Here is a 15,337-nt window from a genome sequence, read left to right on the forward strand (position 1 = left end):
ACCTATGGCCCTAAGAATAAGGCTAGGCTTGGAAAGCCCTAGGACAGCCTCCCTTTCATCAAATATTAATAACATCAAGTCATGGTGGGTGGCAAACAAACAGGGAGAGGGCCCCAAGAGAAGCCAGGTTGTCAAGGGCTGAGCAGCCACCAGGGGTCATTGCGACTACCTCTGGCACAAGCACTTGCTACAGTTACACATTACACTTTGACCACTAAGGGCACTTAAAATGTGAGTGGTCACATGCTAAAGCTCATTAACTTTAGCACCCAGGGTCTCTGAAGGGGCCTCTACACATGCTCCGACATGTTCTAGTTAGAATGCATTGAAGCAGACTCAATTAATCAAGTCTGCTGGACCATTCTAATTAGAACACTCCAGCATGCCGCAGCGTCACATGTACGTATCATCCCACATTTCAAAATGGCAGTGGGGGTGTTTTAACTAAAACTCATTGAACAAGATGTAGTTAAAGCATCCCTGCCATCATTTTGAAATGCGGGGCACTGAATATACATGATGCTGCAGCGTTAGAATTAGAGCAGCTGTCTGGGAGCCACTTTAATTAAAATGTCTCCTGCCACCTCACCACAGAATACATGTATAGACACCCTGTGTCTCTCAAAATTATGCCGCTTCAGATGAGGGCCCTACTCATACCCGCTTGGCTTGCTGTCCTTCTAGCCTTATATAACTTCCCTTCTTTGCTGCCCAGTGGACCAGCTTCAATAGGACATATGGAAGGTGTGGTAGGCCCTGCCTTAGTCAATGGCTTAGTGACTACAACACTTTAAAGCACATAGCTTGTTATTCTTTTCTAACAAGTATAGGTTTTCTTTCCTTTGATAAAAATCTGAGGTTTAGTTTAGTTCTGTATTACTTTACCATCAATTTAAAAAGGATTCAGATGACAGAAAGGGGGGAGGGGGGAAGGACCCAAACCCACCATTGTAGCTAACATCAAAAACATTAGTTGCATTTAATTAACTCTGAATAGTTTATAAAAGACATACCAATTTGTATATCCTGTGTTCAGCATGTGGTTTCCATCAGAAACCTTTTGTGGTAGATAACAGGTCAGTTTTATTTTAATTAACAGTGGAATAACTAATGAGACAGGCATTTCAATATCTTCCACCATCTCTAATCTTAACACCGTCTTCAGACAGATTTAAATAACAACACAGTTCAGCTCTTAATGTTATTCATTCATTGGAGGGGGACAAAAAGTCCAGCCCGCTCACAACATGTGAAAAGCATCTCATCCCTTCTAGAACATAATTTAATATGTTTGCAATTAAATTAAAAATGGTGAAAAAATATTTCTCCAAAATGCAATTAATCCCAGATCAAGAATATTTTTCCCTCACTGCACCCGCATTGGCTGAACAATCACTAAGCAATCGCTGCTGGAAAGGACAAGACGAAAAATGTTCTCAATTGTGCAGTGGCTATTAATGAAAACACCAGAAAATGGAGGCATAAAATGAGGCAATTAGCCTCATTTACTCTAAATAGCTGCCCTATTTTCTCTTGTTGTTATTTTATAGACCTTATTATTTAGCAACCAGACATGGAATTTATAAGTTCTTTTTTTTTGCACAGAGATGCTTTTTTCTTCTGTTTTTGTCTCATACTTCCCCCACTGAGGTCCTTGGCTATGAATGAGGTTCGTGGGTTCTACTGAAATATTTTTTTATTACTACAGATGTGCTCAGTACTGTACAGCCATAACCATAGAGAATCATAGAAAATGAGGGTTCTAAAGGACCTCAGGAGGTCATCTAGTCCAAGCCCCGCCTCAAAGCATGACCATCCCCAACTAGATCATCCCAGCCAAGGCTTTGTCTACCTGGGGCTTAAAAAGCTCCAAGGATGGGGATTACCCACTCTGTCTGGGTAACCTGCTCAAGTGCTTTATTACATGCCTGGTGAGAGAGCTTTCCTAATATCTTAACCATGATGGACACTTCCCTTACTGCACCTGGAGTCCATTGCTCCTTGTTCTGTCATCTGCTACCACTGAGAACAGTCCAGCTCCATCCTCTTAGGAACGCCCCCCTGCACGGAGCTGAAGGCTGCTACTAAGTCCCTTCTCAGTCTCCTCTTCTTTTGACTAAATAAGTCCAGTTCCCTCAGCCTCTCCTCATAAGTCATATCTCCCTCACTATTTTTGTTGCTCTTTTCTGGACTCTCCAATTTTTCCACATCATTCGAAATGGGGGGTGGGGGGCAAATCTGAACACAGTACTGCAGATGTGGCCTTACCAGTGTTCAATAGAGGGGAATAATCACTTCACTTGATCTACTGGCAATGCTTCTACCAATGCAGCTTGGTATCACATTAGCCTTGGCAACAAGGACACACTGCTGACACATATTCAGCTTATTGTCTACTGTTACCTCCAGGTCCTTTTCTGCAGAGCTGCTGCCCAGCCAGTCAGCCCCCAGCCTGTACCGGTGAATAGGATTGTTCTGTCATAAGTGCAAGACTTTTCACTTGTACTTGTTGAACCTCATGAGATTTCTTTTGGCCCAATCCTCCAATTGGTCTATGTCCCTCTAAATCCTGTCCTCACCCTCCAGCATATCTACTACTTCCCCAGCTGGTGTCATCCACAAACTTGCTGAGGGTGCACTCTATGCCAACTTCCAGGTCATTGAGAAAGACACTGAATAAAACTTCCCCCAGGACTGACCTCTGGGGCACTCCACTTGCTACCGGCTGCCAACTACACATTGAGGCATGTATTATTACCCTCTGAGCCTGATGCTCCCATCAGTTTTCTATCCACCTTACAGTCCATTTATCCAGCCCATACTTCCTAGCTTGCCTGCAAGAATGTTGTGGGAGACCCTATCAAAAGCCTTGCTAAAATCAAGGTACACCACATCCAATTATATCCACAAAGCCAGTCACCCCGTCATAGTAGGCAATCAGGCTGTGGTCAGGCATGAGTTGCCCTTGGTGAATCCATGGTGACTGTTCTTAATCATTTTCTTCTCCTTTGAGTGCTTCAGGATGGATTCCTTGAGGATTTGCTCCATGATTTTTCCAGGGACTGAGGTGTGGATGACTGATCCCTGGATCCTCCTTTTTCTCTTTCTTAAATATGGGCATTAGGTTTGCTTTTTTTCCAATCCCCCAGGACCTCTCCTGATCACCATGCATTTTCTTTCAAAGATGATGGCCAGTGGCTCTGCAATCACCTCAGCCAACTCCCTCAGCACCCTCGGGTAAGGGACCCGCACTTTCCCTGATCCTCCTCTTGCATACCAACACACACACACACACACACACACACACACACGTCTGTTTGTATTACTGGATCTTGATTATTGGACCTGGGTACTGTTCATTAGGAGCCTGTTAGTGGAGGATCTTAGTCTTCTGAATGTTAAGCATCAGTTCCATTTTCCTGTGTGCCTCAATAAAGATGTTGATGATTGTGTGAAGGTCTGCTTCCAAGTGAGTGCACACTATAGCATCAGCAGCACACTGAAGCTCAATGATTGAGGTCAAGGTGGTCTTGATTTTGGCTCAGAGTCAGCTGAAGTTAAACAGCTTACCATCCATTTGGTAGTTTAGTAGTAGTTGAATAGTATTTTTTTTTTGACAATACAGTGAGATAAAAGGTATGCTGAGCTCAAGTGAGTGAGGTTCTTAAGCTCATTCATAGATCCAGTTTTCAAATGCTGAGTACCCGCCTCAAGTAAAACATAACCATATAAGCCAGCATTTATTGTGGAGTATATCCATTTGAAGACTCTGGAAAGACTCCTATTTATTTCAGCTGACTGGAGAACAGGCTGTTAACTTTGATCCTGTAACCAGAGGTCTGCTTAACTTCATTTGTAGTTCCAGATGTGTTTAATTTCATTCACTTGAGTAGCTCCAATAAACCCAATTGGGTGACTCTCAGTGTAAAGTTGTTGTGTATGTGTTAGTTGTTCTTAGAAGTGGAAACTCACCCAGGTTTTTAAACACATTGGTCCCATTCCTAGACCTGCAGAAATGAATGGATTCTTTCCACTTCAACATAAATTAGATCAAGCCTAGTCATGTTTTAGTGAGTGATCCTCGAAAAGCATCAGCTTGCACTGGGATAGATGAAGCATTAAAGCCTTAGACATCTCTGTGGCCATAAGGAACATAACTAAGAAAAATGGCTTCAAACCGCTTCCAAGGAAATTTAGATTGGCGAGCTGGAAAAACGTGCTGACTGTAAGCATGCTCAGGCACTGGGAAAGGCTATTTAGATGAGTTGTAGAGTCTCCATCTCTGGAAATTTTTAAGTGCAAGCTAGGTACTTGGGTGGGATAGGTTAGTCAGGGATGATTTGCTTTGAGCAATGGGTTGGCCTGGATGACCTCAATGAGATTCCTTCCGCCCCTACATGCTTATGATCCTAAAAAGTGAAGTAATTTTCTAAAGTAGGTACCCAAATTTGAAAATAGGTCCCAGATATTGGAAATAACCCAAACAAAAATGCTATATTTATTTATTTTTCAGTAAAATCAACCTTACCAGAGAAGTAGAACATAGCCTTTGCATTTTCAGGCTTACTAGGGACCCTTTCAATTATTTAGTTAGTACGTACACTAGGCCTGACATAACTGTGAACATTTTAATTTCATATGAAATACAATGCAATTATGACCTACTGAAATAGAAGTGACAATACTGTTAGTGTCACAAGGTAGAGAATTACAGTCAGATGGAACAATTATTGTAGCTCTATTCTTTATGCTTGCACCTTTTTTTTTCAAGTATCTAATGGGTATCCCATGACAGTAACACAATCTCCTAAAGTAACTCATTGTTATTAAGGTAATTTCTTATAACCGGTTCCCTAAAGCAAATGAAAATCCCCTTCCCCTCCCCCACGGCTAATCTTTTATTTTATTTATTTTTTTAATGTGCCCTTTGAGGAGAACTAGTAATAGTAAATTAATGATGATTTAGATACCTGGGGTAAATATGTCTTCACTTTAGGGACATCTGCCATTAACTTCAGGACGCAGGTTTCATTCTTTTTCATTGTTCTCCATTTTAGATGGCGGGGAGCAGGGGGGTTGTGAATAAAAAAAGTTTATAAAACAAAAGGAACAAATTATATAGCTGCCTATCAACCAAAGACTTTTGATTGCACTTATGATGGTGGTCATGTTTTCCTTCTGCCCAATTCAACACATCCACACTCATCCAAAGTTTTTTTCACTCTTCTGTATTTACTACAAACATAAGTGCATAGAGGCACAGGACTAGAAGCTGTCCACTGCATTATTCAATGCAGTTCTCATCACAGGACATTATATTATATAATCCCTTTCATAAACCAAAGAGAGGTAGTAAGCCATGTAAGACTGAAGTGAGGCAGAAGGAAGGGCAGGGTGGCATTAAACCAGGGGACCTCCATTTAACAAATAGATAATTTGGTTTTGCACCCAATACACCTCTGGGACGACTGTTCCAGAACCTACTTTGATTGTTAGGAACCTTATTTTAATTGCTGGCCTAAATGAATTTATGGCTAAATCATATATGTTTGTTCTTGTACCAGTGTTGTATTTTATGATATATAGTTCTCCCCCTCTGGTAGCAACACTCTGGTGCATGTTTGTAGAGCAATCACATTTCCCCTCAGCCTTCATAGTGCTAATCTAAGCAAGCCAAATTTTTTTTTTGTCTCTATTCAAAAGACAGACTTTCCTGTCTATCAGTAATCTTAAAAACCACAATCTGGGCCTCTTCCAGCTTGAATTCATCCTCCTTGACCATGAGTGACCACAATATTCCAGATGTGGTTTCACTATTGCTTTGTACAATGGCATCACTACTCTCTGTCTCTAATGGAAATAACTAGCCTGATACATTGTAGAATGTCATTTGCCTTGTTTTCAGTGTCATATCCTATTGATCATCCTCATAGTCTTCCTGTGTTTGCCTAATACTTTATCTTCATCTCTCAGTTCCAACTAGTGATGTTCTTGGTTGGACTAAACTATCTCATGCATCTAACATACATTTCTCTTGTTGTCTGGGTATATACTTCACAAAGAGAAATGTGAGAGATCCGATCCCAGTTTCACCAGCACATTTTAGCCATTTAAAACTTAATCCTGTAAGATCCTGATGATTTACAAGAAAAACTAACAGATCACGTGATTAATCTCTTTTTACCACAGCCAATACCTTATTAAAAAAAAAAAAAAGAAACGAAAAGAAAAGAAAAGAGAAGACCAAATAGTCTATCCTAAGACATACTTGCCAGCTTCACTCGGGGTGTTGTAATGACTTCTTACTAAACCACTGCAATGTTCTGTGTAAAGGCAAAGTATTATCCTGACACGTCCCTGTACAATTGTCAGGGATTAATGCTCCTTGCTGTGCTTCTCAGCAAGCTAGTGTTCATGAAACCAAACAATATAGGTCTTGTGTCTCTTGAATTGTTTGCAGTCATTCTCCACATCTGAAGTAGCCTAAATTGTATGACTGAGGAATGCTACAGATGATACTTGTTTGTTAGGGGTTTTAGAAATCCCTAAGGGAATACTCACTAAAATTATAACAAACTGGAAAACATCTTTTCTGTAAATGACTCCTCTCTTAATGTTTCGGGCATGCTGATGAATCACAAGGAAGAGAAGTAGGGCTGGAAGGAATCTTCAGAGGTCATCAAGGCCAAGTCCCTGCCTGGGGCCGGATCATGCCTATGCAAACTATCCTGTACAACCCATAATCTAAATTCTACATAAGACTACCATCAACCCTGACATAGCACAGACATAACACCCTAATCTGCCACAGGTAAGACAGGGGAGCCATGACAGCCAACATTCTGTTTCTGTGAAATGTTGTCAATGTATGCTTAAGAGATCCTGGGTAGAGGACCATGGCCCCCAGCTACAGAGGAAGGCAAACCCCCCACAAATCATACCAATATGCTCATGGGGCAAAATTCATTCTAGACCTCAAATATAGTGATTGCTCTAACCCTGATGATAGAACACAGGTATAGCTATTAGGGCTAGCTGTGTGAAGCTTCAGTCCCTGATTCAATTCAGCAGAGATTCGGCCCAATTCGGTGGCCGAATCTCCTAATCAACTCAGAGGACCCTTTAATCTCTCTAAATTGAATCAGAGCCCTCTGAATCAATTCGGAGAGATTCAGAAAGATTTGGTGATTCAGCTACAGACATAGCTTTAAGTGTTTTTTCTACATACCTCTAGGTAGCAGGCAGCTCATGAATGCTGCGATGCTGGGGCACAAAAAGCGCGTGGGTACTTCTGGTCCACTTCCGGGTCCACCAGGTACCATGCTGCCCCTCCCACACCGTGTCCCTCTGACTCGGTGACTGGTGCCTCCTCGGTCTGAGGGGGAGTACCCAGTGTCCCCCTGTGGTCGATTGCTGAGCTGGGAGGGTGCGGGGAGGGGCCCCTGCGTGCTCCCTGGCAGACCCAGAAGTGAACCAAAAGTGCTTCTGGTCCACTTCTGGGTCTGCTGCCAAGCATATGGAGACCCGCCCCCTCTACCCCCCGCACTCCTGTAGGATGCTCCATCTGCCCCAGCATCACAGTGTTCACAAACCACACTGGTACCTTGAGGTATGTAGAAAAAATATTTAAAGCTGTGTCTATGTCCAAATCGCTGATTCTTTCAATCAGCATCAAATCTTCAGATTCGAATTCAGTCGAATCAAATCAGGGACGGTGATCCGAATCAATGAATTGAATCACTGTCCGTGATTTGGGTCGAATCCAAATCCGAATTGAATAGGGCTCACCTTGCACACCCCTTATAGCTATGCCTAGATTATCCCTGACCATGGCTACCAACCTCTTCTTGAGCATCTCTGGTGATGGAGAGCCCACAATTCCCTAGGCAGTCTACTCCTCAGCCTCACTATTCTAACAGTGTTTTTTTTTTCCTGATATTCAACCTAACTTTACTTTGCTGAAGCTTTAAGCCATCAGTTCACATCCTCCTCTCTGCAGCAACAGATAAAAGGTGTTTTACCTCTTCTTTATTGCAGCCATTCAAGTATTTGAAGACTGTTATTATGCCCCCCTGTAAAGCACCTTTTCCATATGCTGATTATGCCTAACTGCTTCAGGCCCTTGATCTTTGTTGCCTACCTTTGTTGCCCACCCTCTCTAACTCCTCCATGTGCTTTATACAATGTGAACCCAGAACTGCAGACAGTACTCCAGATGAGGCCTAACTAGTGCCGAGTAGAAAGGCACTATCACGTCCTGTTTCTTGTACCTAATGCTTCTATTGATGCATCCCAAAATTGCATTGGCCTTTTGTGCAGCTGCATCACACTGCAGACTCATACTGTGTCTGTAGTCTATTAAGACTCCAAAGTCCTTGTTTGTAGAGCTACCATCAAGCCAGGTGGCCTCCATTTTGTATTTGTGTTTTTGATTATTCCTTCCAAGTTGCAACACTTTGCATTTGTCCCCAATGAACTTCATCCTGTTGGCTCTAGCCCAACTTTGCAATGTGTCAAAATACTTCTCAATTGTGCTCACATCCTCCAGCATGTTCGTAATCCTTTCCCAGTTTCATGTCATTTGTAGACTTGCTTAGGAAGTTTCATATGTCAGCACCTAAATAATTAATAAACACACTGAGCACCACTGGGCCCAGGACAGACCCCTGTGGGACTCTACTCAAAACCTCCTGCCATTCTGACATGGACCTATTAGTAATTACCATTTACTTGTGGCTATTGAGCCAGTTATCTATCCACCTTGTAGTAATTTTATACAGACCACATTTCTCCAATTTGTTTCTTCCACCCAAGTAGTTGCTTTGTCAGAGGTGGAGATGAGGTTTGTTTGACATGATTCTGGCTGCTTGTGATCAGGCTTTCTTCCTCCAGAGACTTGAAAATGGCCTTCCTTAGGATATGCTCCAGTAACTTTCCAGGCATTGAGGTGAGGCTAACTGGTCTGTAATTCCTCAGGTCCTCCTATCTGCCATTTTTAAAGAGGGGAACTACAGTGGCCCTTCTCTAGATATCTGATACCTGGCCCATCTCCCACAACTTCATGCAGATCATCGCCAGGGGTGCCATGATCTCCTCTGCAAGTTTATTCAGTGCCCTGGCATGAAGTCCATTTGCCCCGGTGACTTGAATTCATTCAGATCCAACCAAAGCTATGTGACAGTCTCTTCTGTCATTTCCTCCCTGTGCTCTCCCCCTTTCTTATCCGGACAATCCTTATTAGGTGCCTGACTACAGTTTAATTATTTTGTGAAGACTGGTGCAAAGTACCCATGGACTAGCTCACCCTTCTTTGCACTTTGGTTAGGAGTTCTCTCTGGTTGTTAACAGAGGACCCACAGCTTTCTTGGTCCTGCTTTTCTGGCCAACAGACTTGCAGACCCTCTTCCTGTTGTTCTTAACCTTCTTTGCCAGGTTCAGCTCATTCTTTATCTTTGTCTTCCTGATTTTATCCCTGCAGATTTTTCTTATTTCCTTACTTCCTGGGTGATCTTCCATTGCCTGCATGTTTTTCTTTTGCATTTGAGGCATTTTAGAAGTTCCTTGTACAGCCACATTGGTATCTTGCCATTCTTCTTGTGCTTCCATCATGTTCTTGTTAGACTTCCAATACTGTGCCCTTTAGAACCTCCCAGCCTTCCTGGGCACTTTACCCCTCAGTCCCATGGCACCATGCCTACTAACACCTCGAGTAGGATGACATCCATCTTTTTGAAATCTAATGTCCAAATTTTGCAGACCTCATATTTCCCTGTTTCAGGATCTGGAATTCTATCCTATCATGTTTGCTGCCTCTCAAGTTACCCATCACCTTTGCATCCTCCACCAATTCTTCCCTGTTGGGCAGGACAAAATCCAAGATGTGTGATCCCCTAGTTGTATCCTCCATTTTCTGGAACAGAGTATTATGTGATTAAGAGAGGGAAGATATGGAGATTTAGATCCTGTTCTACCACATACTTGCTCTATGACCTTTCAGAAACCTCCACTCCTCACCCCTACCCTGATGTATTCGTGGAATTAATGCCTAAAGATTTCTGAGGCAGTCAGATACTATGACAATGGAATAAGGATAAGTAGAATTAGGCTGGCTGATTGAGCTGACCTATCTACAATGTTGTAAAGGCATATTTCCTTGTTATTGAAATCAATGGATCCACTCTTCAGCATTTTCATGTCAGTTTGCAGTGTCTGACGTCACTTTTCATTGCCCGTCAATATTTCCTTTGAGGAAATCTTGGCTAGATTGCCCCTTTCCAAACATGTTTACAGTAGGCAGGTATTTAGTGACCAGCTGGCTCTGGGTTACTCAGGGGTTTTATCTAAGATTTAAAGGCAAGGTGAAACTGAGAGATAAAAAAAAGCCCAAAGTGTGTATAATATTCTAGTTTTTTGTGTAACTAAATGGAAGTATAGCTTCAGGTCTTTGCAAAAAAATTACCTTATGTGCCTAATTATGGATGTAGGGATGAACTCAATCTTGCTTAAACTGGAATAATTTATAATGAGAGAAACAGTCCTACAGAGCAGCAATCTGTTGATGGCTTCCAAATAGCCTAATTACCAAGCACTTCCTAAGTTTATGGGTCCCGAACCTGAAAAGTAATGGGTAAACTCGATTCTTCCCACTAAAATGGAGTGCACTTAGCTGCTTGCAGGAGGTGAGCTATTAGTTATTGAACTGCAATCGAAGAGAACAATATGAAGGGAATCTTTAGTATCATATTGAAACTTTTAAATCTGATTTTATGAAAAATTATTTTTCCAGTAATGTTACATTCTGTTTCTCCATTGTGCTGCATGCCTCCTGGCAAAAACAAGCATTGACCTATTAAATGGTCCATGGATACAATTTATTTTCTAAGCATTTGTCCATAGTTTTTTCAAGTAAAGTTGATCCCGTAGTACATATAGCCTCCCTGAACATACTCTTCTGCAAATGTTTTACTGTTATGACACTCTCAGAGTTTTTTTTTTTATTTTATTTTAATCTCATTAACCTCATCAAAAGGTCTACTGAAGTGTGATCATCTTTTCTGTCTCAGGATTGCAAAGCAGCCAGCACTGTGCTAATGAGCCCTTTGAATGCAAAAGTTGTACAAGTTGTACTCTCTTGTGTCTCTTACAAAATTCCTCTAAGAAATCACAATTTTCAATCCCATCTCCAAGGATACCTAGCTGTCTCATTTAATAAGTTGTTATGGAGTTTCATGCTAAGTAAAATTATTTCCTTTATAAGCCAGATGCAGAATCATGTTATTCCTTATTGAACTTAAAGGCTTTATTATTTTAAAGGACTTTTATTTAAAGCTTTATTCAGTTTGATTCACTTCATGTTTGTTGTGGGTATTCCCTGTTGCAGAGAAAGCCAGTTCAAGAGCTTTTATTTTCTGATTTCCATGGTTACAGTCAGGATACAGAATTCAGTTTACTACATTGTGCTATACCAAATGCACTGGGCAGTTGATATTCTGCCCATTTTTCACTTGCATTTTGCAAAGTGTGTTCAGTGCCAGTTAAAGGCACTTCAGAATATAGTTCTGTTTCCATCCACATACACACCAGAGACTGGACAAGCATAAACTGCCCTAGGGGCACCATCATCATCTGGAGTGCCATAGCATTATACCAAAACAGACAATAAGGACAACTGTATTGTTGGATTTTTAGTGTGATATGGAACTTGGTGGAAGTGGACTGAGACCTTCATCACCCACCAGAGGGAAGATATTCAAATGTTGGTTCCTAGTTGACACAGCTGACACATTCCTGAAGGTCATATCATTTGTCTCAACAGGATGTCCTGATGCAATGCTGAGCACTGCTGAGCATATAATGACAATGAATTGGGGTTTATTTATTTTTTAATTAGGGATATAGTGGTATAGGATCAATTTGGGGCAATATTCGTAGACCAACATTATGTTGACTGGATTAAAATGATTTGAGGCTCTTTCCTGGGAGATACCTAAAAGGATATCTCATGAGGTCCCTTCCAACCCTAAACATCTGTGGATCTGTGTGACTGAGAATACCATCCCAGTGTTCATATTACAATGAACCCAGCTCTGGAAGAAGTCGAGCTCAGCCTTCCCAAGGTTCAGCCCATCTACCGCTCCTACTGATGATCCCAGAGGGAGGTGGAAGGATCCAACACCCCATGGAATTAGGTTCCATATAATTGAGGAATCTCCGACTGAGTGATGAATGCACTCCCAGAATAGCGACACATACCTTGGCAGGCAAGCAGATGTCATTTCTTTCCATTTTAGAAAGGGACATCCATGTAGCTTCCTTTTTGGGGGGTTGACCCAAAATCAATGAGAGTCTTTCCATTGGCTTCCATGGGCTCTCTGGATGGCAACCCTTGATCATTGCTAAACTGAGAGCGTGTCTGATTAGTGGTTCCTTTATAGTTAAAACTTTGGCTAACCTTGTTTTATTAATATGTAATCTGGTTGCTTAATGGAGTAATGCACCTCTTGGAGCACAGTAACAAGGGAGCCCAGAGGCATGTTAACTTAGGGAAGTTGCTTAAAGGAATGGTAGGAGATATAGCCTGATCGGCTACCTAATTTAGAGAGGGGCAAACCCACAAAGGCTGTCTTGTGAGAAACATTGGAGGGATGATATTCAAACCTTAGTTCCTGCTGGATACGACTGACACGTTCCTGGAGGTTGTTTAGTCTCATCACACCAGCCTTTTCTGATGGAATTGTGAACATTGCTGATTAGCTGGACTTAATCCACCCTTGTACAGCATCATTAGTCTGTGCCCCAAGTACCCTGTCTGGCCCAAGGGCTGGCAGTGTAAGACGATGGCATTCAGGAATGTGGTATGGGGGACTGTGCTTTCTAAGACAGAGTGTAGGCAGGGTATGGTAAAACTCTTGTTAAGCTCAGCCAGCTAGAAATGGACATGGAATAAAATAGGTCTCTGGAAAGCAATGCTAAACTCTGAGTAATGACCAAATACCATAAGGAAACAGGAATAAAAAAGGAAATAAGAAAACACCCTGGGAGGAAAAAACGGAGCAGTAAAAGCTCCAGCCAAACCCAAACTCACTGGAGATGTGGAAAACTACTGGGGAAGGTTAAACAGTCCTCCATTTTGTATCAGCCAGCAAAAAGAACCAGCCTTATTTCTAACAGCATCTGGTTCTGAACCACTCAGTGTCTTTACTACTTTTCAGGTAACTCAGGCACAGGAGGATAATTTTGAAACCATATTAAAGAAATTTCAGGACTACTACACTCCAGGTAAAAATGAAACACATGAGCAGCATGCATTGAACCAGAGAGTAAAAGGACAGCAGACTGTGATTTGGATATGGGACAAAAAATGCAGGGGAGAGAAAAGAAGATCCAGAATTCACATCTGGCAATGCAATTATATTCTGCCAAGCAAAGGAAATGACCCAGGGCCAGGGCCATAACTGGACTTAGGTAACTAAAGTGCAACTCAGGTGAAATTTAGGTGCCTAATTCAAACTCTTTCTCTCCCCTATAGAGACCTAAGAGATATTTAAGATGGCCTGGGTTTTCTCTGCCAGAAATCTCACTTGTCTAAAGTTTTGCCAAAGTACACACTCAGAAATCCTTCATCTTGGATAAACTAGGTATCTCATACCTACTTCCTATCGAAGTTCATTTGGAAATCCTCATGAACCATGAGGAGCCAGAACTAGTAGGTACATTCGGAGAATGCTCACAACAGCCTCAGCTTCTGCCATTTCACAGCATGGCTCAGGATGTGGAAGACCTGGGTTCGGAGTCATCCTTAACCTTGAAGACTTGCAGCTCACATGTCCTACTTTTTATGAAGCGCCCGAATTATCATGATAGAGCCTAGGCTTGGATGGGCTCCATATCACCTTTGGGAATGGGCCACTGCTTAAAAGGAGTGCAAGAACCTTGAAGCCAGAGACAGAAGGCAAACTCATCCTGAGGTCCCTAAATCTCCTCATCTTCTGTACAGGATTATAGGTGCCCAATCCAGATTTGTGGATTCCTCTTCCACCGCTGGCACCTGATCATTAGATGTGGGCATCTCCTAAGTCCCTTCATGGATCTAAGCTTGAGTGACTGAAAGATCACTGAACACCATACAATAGCCATTAATGGGTGCTGTGAGTCGAAAAAAAAAATCTTGATGTACACTGAAAATGGCTTCTGAGATGTCCTCCTTTGCCTCTAGCTCTTAACAGTACATATACATACTTACTTTCTGAAAATGCAGAATTTGAGGTGGTGATTTCTGCAGTGGAGGGACTCTTTCTGCCTGTTATTCTGCCTGGAGCAGTGAGTCTGCTCCAGGAATTGGCCCGCCACACCTCTGAGTTAATGCAGAGGACTGTTGTGAAGCAGGTGCTTGCTGAAGCACTCCTCATGACAACTGAATTGCAAAACTTGAAAAGCTTTTCATATAAACCCATTTTACAGTAACTTGTTAACAATGTGCAGTGAGTTAAACTATAAAACGATATAGCAAAACATTAATTGCAGGGCATTATGGGTATTATTGTAGGGCTGAGACCCTCCAAACAAAGCCAGAGCCTGGTTGCACTAGATGAACTGAAATAGAGAGAAGGTGTAAGTCCTTCGGCCAATGTCAAAGCAGAAGTCAGCGGCAGATCCAGGCACAGCAGCCTGTTCTTTTGAGTTGCATTAGCCACAATAATCCTCCCTCACTTAAGGCAAATTATCATTATTCAAAAATGAAAAAGAACATATAACTCCATAGTTTTATACTTTCTTTTTGAATGGATATCAGTGCCTCGTCTTTAAGGTTTAACAGCGTAGCTGTTAAACTAAGATGTACACATTCAGCTTTTAAGCGCACTCTGAAAATTGGCTATTTGGGATCCAAATTTACACCTGAAAGCAATATTTCTCATTGCTATTCATTCTCTTAGAAAGTACAATCTTAGCAATTACTCCAGGAGTTAAAAAAAGAGTCTTTGTCACAACTAGGTGAAATTACAGTGCCTGAGCTGGTATTAATGTAATTCTGAATTATTTACTATTTAAAACAACGTGCAATTACTGTCCATTTACAGTATAAGCTGTGAGACATTTTATAGGGAAACAGGTATTACATTGCTTTTCACTGTGAGGCTCAGCAGCTCACTATTTGTCAGTCATGTAGCTGTGCAGAAACTTTGATTATGTTAAAAAAAAACGGATACAACTGCCATCTTATAAAAAAGTCCTTCATAGTCCAGTCCAATTGCCCAGCACACTCCCTCTGCCACCAATAGTCCTTCTGCATCTTTTCCAGTCATCACCTCTAAACCCACCACATAACTGGTAATGCAAC

The sequence above is a fragment of the Alligator sinensis genome, unplaced genomic scaffold (assembly GCF_000455745.1).
Source record: "Alligator sinensis unplaced genomic scaffold, ASM45574v1 scaffold23_1, whole genome shotgun sequence".
In the NCBI taxonomy this organism is placed as follows: Eukaryota; Metazoa; Chordata; order Crocodylia; family Alligatoridae; genus Alligator; species Alligator sinensis.